Source organism: Mustela nigripes, chromosome 2 (assembly GCF_022355385.1).
Source record: "Mustela nigripes isolate SB6536 chromosome 2, MUSNIG.SB6536, whole genome shotgun sequence".
Classification (NCBI taxonomy): domain Eukaryota; kingdom Metazoa; phylum Chordata; class Mammalia; order Carnivora; family Mustelidae; genus Mustela; species Mustela nigripes.
In genome coordinates, this window is record NC_081558.1 from 146,963,609 (window position 1) to 146,974,985 (window position 11,377).

Below are 11,377 nucleotides of genomic sequence, written 5' to 3' on the forward strand. Positions count from 1 at the left end.
TAAAGAGACTTCTCAGTTAGCAAAAGCAGTGATACAGAGCAGGAACTTTATCTGTTTACAGTGAGTTCAGTCAAGAAAGGGATGTAAGGCTCTGAAAACTGCACAATTCTGTGACTTAAAAACAAGCAAACAAAAACAAAGAAATAAAACCTTAACACATGAGGCAAATGCAGAAGTCAGGGCATATAGTCAACTCAATTAATTAAGGCCTTCTGCTTTAACGTTTTTGGAGTCCTCTAGAGAACTATATCTAGTTATCTATTCATTCCAAAGCCCACACAAGAAGAAATTTTTAGAATTTCTTTTTAAGAATGATTATAGTTTTTCCCTTTCCAAAATGAGGAAACAGACTTTTTTTAAGCAAAGCAACATGTAGCCATTTGGACTCTAATTTAGAGTCATATAAATACTACCCAAATTTCTATCCACTTAGAAAGATGTTTAAAGAAACTCCACACAATCCCCCACTTGGTTACAGAAATGTGTTCCAAGTATCTGTTACTAAGTTAATTGTTTGGAATTAGAAATCTCTCATCTAGAAAAAACACTGGATGTGTCAGTTAAGTTCCAAGACTGCCAACAAATAGCAATTTAGTCCTGGGGTCAGGCCTCTAGGTTGTAGAAGATGGAAAGGAAACCAATCACCTTTTCTGAGAGTGCCCTTCATTGACACGCTGAAACAAACTGTAAAAGTTTCACTAGTAGAGCAAAATAGTTTAATAAGCACTGACACCAAAAAAATAACTATGCTTCAAACCTAGTCTTTCTCTTGGTGGTCCCATCCATTCTTTCAGTGTCACGGGGAGGACCTGAGTGTTGGAACAGTACAGTCACAGAAGCAAATGGCGATCCTGTGTGTGATAGCCATTGTCTTGTGTCTAACTTTGCTCAATGCTAACCATGCATCTGTAAATTGGTCCTATAGTCTTTCTCAACCTTCTCAGCTTTCCCATGTGTTACTTTGGAGAGCAGCAGTGACTGCAGTGATTCCTCTCCTTCCCCTTGATCTATCTTAATGTGTGTGTGACTTATTCATAGCCACCTAAGGAAGTGTCATTTTTAAAGCTTATGCTTCTTAATTAATAAGATGGAGAAAAATAGCCAGCATTTTCTAAGGGCTTATTACAACACTTCATATGAATTCCTGGTAGGGGAACAAAATGCAGTAAAAACAAAGGAAAATCGGGCAGTATGTGGAAGCCTGCCTGGCACCCTATCTTTCCCCCTCCCCAAGTTTTCTCCTTAAAGATGAACCTGCATTCATAGCTTCTTATACTTTTTCTTTCTTTCTTTCTTTCTTTCTTATTTTTTTTAAAGATTTTATTTATTTATTTGACAGATAGAGATCACAAGTAGGCAGAGAGGAAGGCAGAGAGAGAGAGAGAGAGGAAGAAGCAGGCTCCCCGCCCAGCAGAGAGCCCGATGCGGGGTTCGATCCCAGGACTCTGGGATCATGACCTGAGCCAAAGGCAGAGGCTTTAACCCACTGAGACACCCAGGTGCCCCTTATACTTTTTATTTCTAAACTATTTCTTTTTATTTCTAATTTATGTCAAAACAGCAGCATTCGACATTCTCATGGTGGGACAAAATAGGAGAAAAACACTACTTATAAATACTGCATTTTAACATGGCAAACATTTGAATTAAAAAAAATATATTGAAATGAATCCTAAATCAGTAAAAAGTTTAAAGTGTCTACTTCTAACAAGACTCCCTAAAGATAAAAATCTTTCTTAGAATGTAGCATTTATTTCAAAGTTGGCTATATTATATATTATATAACAAAAACCCGCTGAGGTACTTTGCTCCTGAATTGGCCACTGCAACAGATTAAGATCCATCCCATCTCCTTTCCTCATTAAAAGTGAAATTGATCTCTACATGTTTTCCGTGCTTTTTCTTCTTCCTTTCCCACCAAACATGAGTCCATGAGAGACTAGCAAGACTTTCACTCTTCAGTAACATTTTCAGAAAAAAAAAAAAATGTAGTTCTAGAATGAGGAAGGTCCTCTGTACATTACAGTTTTCTGGCTTACTAACTTCCCTTGGCCCCACTACCCTCTCAGAACACAGGCTCCAACCCTGTTTACTCTGAGATGTACTAGGAAAGACATGGCCAGCTTCAAATGCCTTTCTTTCTTTCTTTCTTTCTTTCTTTCTTTCTTTCTTTCTTTAATAAATATCTACTGGCCCTCTCCCATATGCCAAAAATACAGTACCACCTTCTTTGGTGGAGTTTATAGTTCAAAGAGATCATTATTAATCCAAAAATGGCACACACAAAGGTTAGACTTAAAACATAAGTATTTATAGGAGATGGACAAGGTGCTAAGTATGGCAGAGGTATTTGATTTGGTCAGGTTGTGAGGGAGTAATGGAGATTTAATATACAAAGAATAAGTGGAGTAGAAGGAAGAATGTGTTTGGCTTATGTGCTAACATTTGCAAAAGTTCTGTGATGGGGGAGGAGGAGGACATGACAATCTCATGTGACTTGAAGAAGGCCAGTGACTGAACTTTAGGTAATGGGGTGGAATATGGTACAAGACGAGGATGAACAGGGCCTGGAAGCCATGTGAAAGATCCTAGACTCTGTCTCATCAGCAAAGTGTCTGATGAAAGTTCATAAGAAAAGAGTTAAATGATTAAACATTAGATTAGAGAGAGTGTACGAAAGGATGTTCATGAACCAATTAGTAGGTTACTGAAGTAGTTTAGGTGATGGCTATTGGTAGCCAGGACATGTGGCACTCACATGAAGGGAAAGGAGTGAGCAGATTCAAGATATATTTAGGGGACAAAATCACCATTATTTGATACTGGGTGGAAATTGAAGATTTGAGGAAGAAAGGGGATTTCTAGCCTTACACCACTTACTGACGCAGAGAAAACAAGAAGAGGATCTGGTTTGGGGATAAAGAGCAGACTTAAACATACTGATTTGGTCATTCCTTGAAGTCTTCCAAAAGGATATAGCAAATAGGCCAGTGGGCATTTTTTCAGCTAGTGTACTTCTGAAGAGAGAGTTGAGTATATAAGACATATACAGAGACCCACAGAGATCTGAATAATTATTTATTTATTTCAAGGACACCCCTAAAAAATTATTTTAAAACATGCATGGTCAATGAGTGTATTCATTCACTTATTAACTAATATTTTACAGAGTTCCTTCTATATACTAGGTGCTATATTAGAGAGTGGAGATACTATGCTAAGTGGCAATTATTCCTACTCTAAAGATACATTCAACAAATATTTATGATGTTGTTATTATGTACTAGGCATGACACCAGCATGAAGTTCCAGCCAACAAGGTGCCTGCCCTCTTGGAGCCTATATACTAATATAAATAGACAATAAACCAACAGATAGCAAAAAATACCACATAATTGTAGGTGATCATAAATACTGATAGAGGCCATCACTCAATATCTAAAACAGTAAGGTGAATTTATTGCTTGCTTGAGAATGGAGTGCTGAATTTATAAGACATAGCTTACAAAGCAAAGGAGAAAGCTTATACAGGGTTTTGGAAAAGTGTGAGATATAGAAGCTGGAGTGTTACCTTTAGCTACAGAAATGTGTTTCCCAGAGTAAGACTGTTTCTGACTGGCTGACTCTCAAAAATGTTCGCTGGACTAAAGCTGTGGCTGATTACCTGATTTTTCAAAAGTAGATTGCAGGGAATGTTACTGAATTTTTTTCATACATGTGTGCACTTTTGTAATCAATCACTGATTAAACAGGTTTAATACTGGTTTTGATTGTTACTCATTGCTATGATGAACAATCAGTTTTTTCATGAAGAAAAGTAATTCAGAATAAAGAGAAATAGAGAAAAATGGAGCTACTGTTGCATTTGAGCAGAGAAAGGGGAATAAAGAGCAGCAATTCATTAGAATATGTGGAAAAACAGTTCGAGGCAGAAGGAAAAGTAAGTTCAAGGGCTCAGAGAAAGAGCCTATTGAGCAACTTTGAGAAATCCAGGTAGTCTGTGCAACTAAGGTATGAGTGGCCAGGGGCTAGATCATACAAAGCCTTGCAAGGCAAAGTGTAGAAGAGGAATTAAAAAAACCTGGCACTTGATTGGACATGAGATGTAAGGAGTATTAACAAATCAAGGATAAGTCCCCATTTCTGCCCAGCCCCCGTCTCTGTTGTAGGAAGCTGAAGGAATGGCCACACCATTCACATAAGTGGTACAATACAGTGTTACAGGTGCAATGATAAAAGAATGTACATCCAGGCACAAAAAGAGGAAGCACTTAATGCATTTAGGGTGAGAGATTAGAGCTCTTAAAGAGTGGATAACCATGTATGAGATGAGTGTGTGCCCCCTGGCCAGGTGGGGTCAAAGTCAGGAAGTGAACACCCAAGAGAACATCCCAAGCCAAGAGCAGGGGGCCTGGCTGGCTCAGTCAGGGGAGCACGTGACTCTTGATCTGGGGGTTGTGAGTTAGAGCCCCATGTTCAGTGTAGAGTTGCTTAAGAAAGAAAGAAAAAATGCTACACCAAGACCACAGCACAAACACAAAGGAGTTAGAAATAGGGTAATTATCATCAAGAATGAAGAGACCCTGGGGCGCCTGTGTGGCTCAGTTGGTTAAGCCTCTGACTCTTGATTTTGGCTCAGGTCATGATCCCAGAGTCATAGGACTGAGTCTTGCATCAGGCTCCACTCTCAGCAGATAGTGTGCTTGTCCCTATCCCTCTGCCCACACCTCAATCTCTCTCTAGGTCTAAAATAAATAAATAAAATCTTAAAAAAAAAAAAAAACAAAAAACGAATGAAGAGGCCCCATGAGTTGAGGATGCATGTAATGAGACTGGCCCTGGGCAATGAGGTCACCCCTTCCCACTCAGCTGTGCTGCAACTGTCCTCCCATAGTAGTGCTACATCATGATTCTAAGAATAGCTTTTCCTCGATCTGTTTTGTCTATACTTGACCAAAGCATCTTTTGGTGGTATTAAAAATTATTTACAAGCTAGACGGAACTCAGAAACTGAGTCCAAGTGAACCAACAGGTACTGGAGAAAAACAGAACAAAACAGAAACAAAAACCTTGAATATCCTTCCCTATCCATACATCCTGGAGGTAGGAAATTAAAACTCATTAGATAAGTGACCCGCATTTCCCTACAAAAGAGAGGTTTTGATAGGTGATCAGAAGCATCAGAGTATAGCCCAGCAGTGTACAAAGCAGTTCACTACAATTCTCATTCATTGAGTTTTATTTATATACATTTAGATTTGTTGTTTGGTATCAAAATGAGAATCAAGCATAGTGAATGATATAAAATACTAATACTTCACAATTGACTCTTATTGTAACATTCTGCTATAGTTTGGTTATTAAAATGAGGGGGGAAGAACCTATTGTTTATAATATTTTGAGTTCTCAAGTTTAGCAATTTTTCTTTATATAAACTTTTATTTTTTCTTCTGTTTTTTTCTTTTATTTATTTTATGTATTTTATAAACATTTATTTCTTTTTTCTTTTTTGTTTCATTTATTTATTTTATAAACATTTATTTCTTTTTTCTTCTAACATCTGGAATCTGTGTATTATCTTAAAAGAAGAGGCCTTTTTAATAAAAATTTGCTGAATACAAATGGATTTTGTTCATTTCTTATGCTATGACTTTTTTGGTCAAAAAGCAAATTATCATTGTACTTAGTGACATGTATTATAGCTTATCCATCTGTCCAGGGGTTCAATTGAGGCATCACAAATTCAAGTAATTTAATTTATGTAATTTAAGGAACCCATGACTTATTTTAAGGAGAAAAAACAAAGTAAAAATCTTGCCAAAGAAAAGGAGATAATCATACTAGGTTTTGTTGATTGAGTCAGTATTTTATGACTATCTGCCAAATACCAAATTATCAAATAATTGAAATTATCAAAATAATTGAAAATGCATTTCCTTGGCATTTTCTACTTAATTATAAATATCAAGTTTATAATGATCAATTACAATAGAAATATAAGATATTTAAAATATGAAAATTTGTTATTTTCTTGGACACAACTAAACATGACTAAATGATTTGTTTCATGAAAATATAAAAGCTGTGGGGGCCCGGGTGGCTCAGTGGGTTAAGCCTCTGCCTTCAGTTCAGGTCATGATCTTGGGGTCCTGAGATTGACCCCCATGTCGGGCTCTCTGCTCAGCGGGAAGCCTGCTTCCCTCTCTCTCTTGGCCTGCCTCTCTGCCTACTTGTGATCTCTGTCTGTCAAATAAATAAATAAATTCTTTTTTTTTTTTAAAGAAAACATAAAAGCTAACATTAATGAGCATGTTGTAGATAATATGCTCAACTTCTAACACTCAGTTCTCAGTTAACTGCAGTGCAACAACACAACAAAATGTTTATTATAGGCACAAAAGCACAGGTCTGAAAATTAATGCTCAGGAATTTTAAGTAACTTACAAGTTTCACAGTGCTGTTAATTTTTTGCTACCTTCTATGGTGAGAATACGAGTGGACAAGAAATGGCAAAGAACAATTTTTTAATACAGAGAAAGAGAATTTAGAAACCTAGGAGAGAAATGTTGTCATCACCCTAAGGCCTCAGTAATATTTTCAACACTATGTGCTATCTCTGTTTGGGAAAGCAACATCTACACAACAACTTAAAATCTTTCATTCCCTGACAGTATAACTCTGGCGTCCTCTTTGTGGATACCTGTATTACTAATCTATATAACAATTAAGAAAGAAATGGGTAAACCTGGAAAAAAAAAAAAAAAACCTACCTGAAAAAAAGTTTAAATTTTATTGGAGTAATTTCTATAAAACTTTGTGAAACAGAAAAGATTCAGAAAATATTTCCTGGTATCAATGAATGATAAAGGCTATTTTAGTCTATCATTTAACTGCTTGTTCAAAATTAATTTCAGCATAATCAAATATAATGTCAGTATTCATTTTGGTACCTATATCAAGTTCACACATGCTTGGAATGTTTTAAAATACATTATTACATTTTTAAGTAGGTTTAAAGCTAGCAGTAGAAAATACATAGAAAGACTAATAGAGAAACTGAACAGTTCTTACTTTTTAAATAAGCAGTTCAAAACCCAGTTATATACTTCTGGGGAACATGCCTTTAATACGTCTTTCATGCTGCAGATGGCAGCAACGCTTCACATTATTAGTTCTGCTTAGCTATACCAGCAGACACATGGAAAGACAAATTTCTATTGAGTATTCACTTTCTTCTTTCTATAATCTGAAAAAAAAAAAGCACTGATTTTTTTATATAGAAGGGTGAAATTTGATGTCATTTTTCTTATTAAACAAGAAATGGACAGGTTCTTATGTATTTATTTTTAAAGATTTTATTTATTTGTTTGAAAGAGTGAGAGAGAGAGTAGAAGTAGGGGGAGGGGCAGAGGGAGAAGCTGACTCCCGGCTGAGCAAGGAGCCAGACTGATAGCACACTGAGAGGCAGACACATATCTGACTGAGGCACACCCAAGCACCCTAGTTAGTTTTATATATGCATTACGTGCAACACAAAGGTTTAGTAGTTACTGTTTTTGATGAACAGACTGAATACATTTTCAATTAATACAGTAAATGCATATATTCCTATATTTCCAAGGAAACTGAGTAACATTCTCTTATCAAATAGTTAAATAAAGGCAACCATGAAGATTAAGCATATAATTGAAAGTAGATTCTCAAGTTTGATTTGCTATTCCTCATTTAAAAGCTAAATGGTCTAAAAAAATAAAAAATAAAAGCTAAATGGTCTAGGGGGGTGGGAGGTTGAGGGAACCAGGTGGTGGGTATTAGAGAGGGCACGGATTGCATGGAGCACTGGGTGTGGTGCAAAAACAATGAATACTGTTATGCTGAAAAGAAATAAAAAAATTTTTAAAAATAAATAAAAGCTAAATGATCACTACATAAAATCTAAAATTATTTAGAATCATGCAGGAAATCTCCTCACTTTGAGAACTCGCATGTTGCATCTTGATCATCTTCACAGGAAATATATGGGCAAAGTTGAGGCACATACACGGACCAAATTTCTTCAAGCTTTGGTGATTCCATATCACACAAGGGTGACTAGGTCTGCTCAAGGATGCTCCACCATTTTTAAATAGACTTTTCAGATAATAAAGCAATAGGACACAGAAGTCATAATGAATATTTTGTCCAGAGTGGTGCGAGGAGAGGAACAGAACTGGGGGAAATGCAATGTAAAATATAAAGAAACCAACTTATAAGGGTGATTTTTCAATCCAGTCTGAATGTAAAAATCACATTTTTTAAAATACCAGTATGGAGAAATGTTTAAGTACCAATGCCCAGCCTCATTCCAGACTAATTAGACCAAAATCCCTAGGCGTGTGTTCTGGGTTATGCGTTCTTTATTAAAAATCTTCCCAGTAGTATAAATACACAACCAGTGTTGCAAACAACTTCGTTCTCAAAGCTAACAAAATAGTATATACTTTATTTTTATGTCCAAATCCCAAATGTGGCATTCAAAATCTTCAGTAATCTGTCTGTGCTTTACTTATTATATAAACCTACCACTAGTCTGAGTCCTTTAGAGTACAGCCATGTTTCTCTGGGATGCCTGAGCAGATGCCTAGTCTATTGTCCTTAACCCAAGTTTCCAATTCACTGAGTGATTACAAAATCATAATAATGGTAGTAATATCAGCTATATATTGGTAGAATTCTTTAGAGTATTTCATCCCAAAGCAACAGAATACACATTCTTCTCTAGTGCACATGGAACATTCTCCAGAATAGATCACATCCTCGGTCCTAAATCAGGACTCAACCGGTATCAAAAGATTGGGATCATTCCCTGCATATTTTCAGACCACAATGCTCTAAAGCTAGAACTCAACCACAAAAGGAAGTTTGGAAAGAACCCAAATACATGGAGACTAAACAGTATCCTTCTAAAGAATGAATGGGTCAACCGGGAAATTAAAGAAGAATTGAAAAAAATCATAGAGTATTTCAAAGCAATCCCACACATATGAATGACCTGAGCTGGGCCTCACAAGAAAACAGAGGACTTTAGCTGTGCATAACTTTGGAGATGACCAGGTAAAACTCGCCCATATTAAAATTATAGAAAATGAGAAGTAAAAAAAGTAAATGACTTTCTTTACTTCATGTCCACAGATGTTTTTATCATATTAGATTTTACCTTTAAAGACTATTAATAAATATGTAAAATGCTCAACAGTGGTGAATTAATGGGTTATGATGTGTACATAGAATGGAATTCTCTCGTCTTAAAATTAAGTTGTAAGTCTGTTGGATGATAAATACATAGATATATGGACAGATAGGATAGAAAATATCTATATTATAATAGGTGAAGGAAAAGCAAGCTACTTTGCAAAAGTATGCAGAATTATGGTCACTTTTTTATAAAATCAAAAATAATTACATGTAAACCTCCTGATTCACAGACCTGTACCCCTGGGGATAAAAATATATGTTTATAAAAAATAAAAAATTAAAAAAAAAAATAAAAAAAAACATAATTACATGTAGGTCGGTGTGAAAAGACAAAAGAGAGAGAAGTGCAAAAGTTTAAAGGTTATTTGCTATAGCAGAAGCACAGGTATGCAATCATAAAAGTCATACAAAATATTTTTAGTTATATGTTTAAAAAGCATGACAGCCAGAATGGAGGTCTATCTTATAGACCTACATCTGTATGAAAACTAATTTTTAATAGTGATTATTTCAGAGTTGGGACCAGCATAACAAGGTAATTAATTATTACCTTATATATTTCAGAAATGTTTGAACAAAACCCATTACATGCATACATACATGTAATTACCTCTCACCCACACACATACAATAGTTAAAGTGCAACTCTCTTTAAAGGAAATTATTCAGATTTGCCTCATAAAAGAAAATTAGTGACAGTTTTTGAATTTATACAACAGAAAATATTAGAATTAAAATTAAGAAAAAGAATAACTCACTTTTTTTCTTTTTTTACTCCTAATCTTTTCAATTGTGTTCAAATTGAGTCCATCTTTTATGCATATCTATTTCAGTTTTTTATTGATTTATTTGTCATAATGTCTAACCTATAAACATAAATCAGATTTCCTGGGATCTATGACCCTGTCCAACATATTTTAATTCTAGGCTGTCAATATTCCCTTCCACCTAATGCAATAATAGTCTGATTTGAGATGACATCGATGATGCGAGCCCTGCATATAGGAAAAAAATAAATATCCTTGGGTCAAATTACTAAATAGGACAAAACTTAACACTCTGAAATAACTTTGTATCTAATTTATTATTAGTATACATTATATTTTGTTATTAGTTTATTTTCCATCCATATAAGAATACAGACAGAAGAGAAGTTAAGGAAGGAAGTTCATCTCTTACTGGTTTAGTTTTGAGGTGATTTGAGGTGAGTTTTGAGGTGATTATGGGACATCGTAGTGAAAAATACAGACAGGTATCTGTCAGGAGAAAGCTCTATTTCAAAGGTTTAAGTTTGGGACCTGAAGATATTTGTGAAGATGGCAGAGTAGAAGGGTTCTAAGCTCACCTTGTCCCATGTTTATAACTAGGTATCACACATATTTGAGTAAACAAATAGGAGAGTGATCCGAAGACTGGCAGAACAAACTCTGAAACTAAATGTAGAAAAGAAGCGACCTAAAGGAGGGTGAGAACTGCAGTCATAAAGAGAGGAAAGCATCAGGGAGCCCACAGGGTAAAAATGAATACTCATAACTTCTGGCCTTGAAAACCACAGGGGCTAAATTCTGTGAGTTTATATAACCAGTTGGACTTGGAACCTGGAGTTGTAAAATCAGCTGACTCTGCCCTGGTGAACCCGGACAAATGATAGCTGGGCCCCACCCTTAAAGAGACAACTGCCCAAAGTGAGACAACATAGAAACAACAGCTTGCACAACAGAAGGGACGTCTGACTTCAGAGCACACTGGGGAATTCTCTGGGAACAAAGGAGCTGGCAGGTGCCATTTTAATCCCTCCATTCCAAGCATAAACACAGGGCCACCTTCTGAGAGGTATCACTGCGAAGGTACTTGTTAATTGTCCTGCTACCCATGCACCCCACAGAAGAATTCTTCTACTGGCCTTGTGTTTATTCTCAGTGCAAATTTTGTTAACTCTGCACACACACCCTGCACCATCATTCTTCAGGGGATCCAACCAAGGACTAGTGGCTCAGTGCAAATTTGGCTAATACCACCATCCCACTCATGAGCTCTCCTGCAGCCATGTCCCCTCAGAGCCATCTGGCCTGGGTCTCACTAACATCACAGAGAGCAAGCACAGCCCACAACAGGCAGAGAGTCCATGTAAGTGCCTAGACTG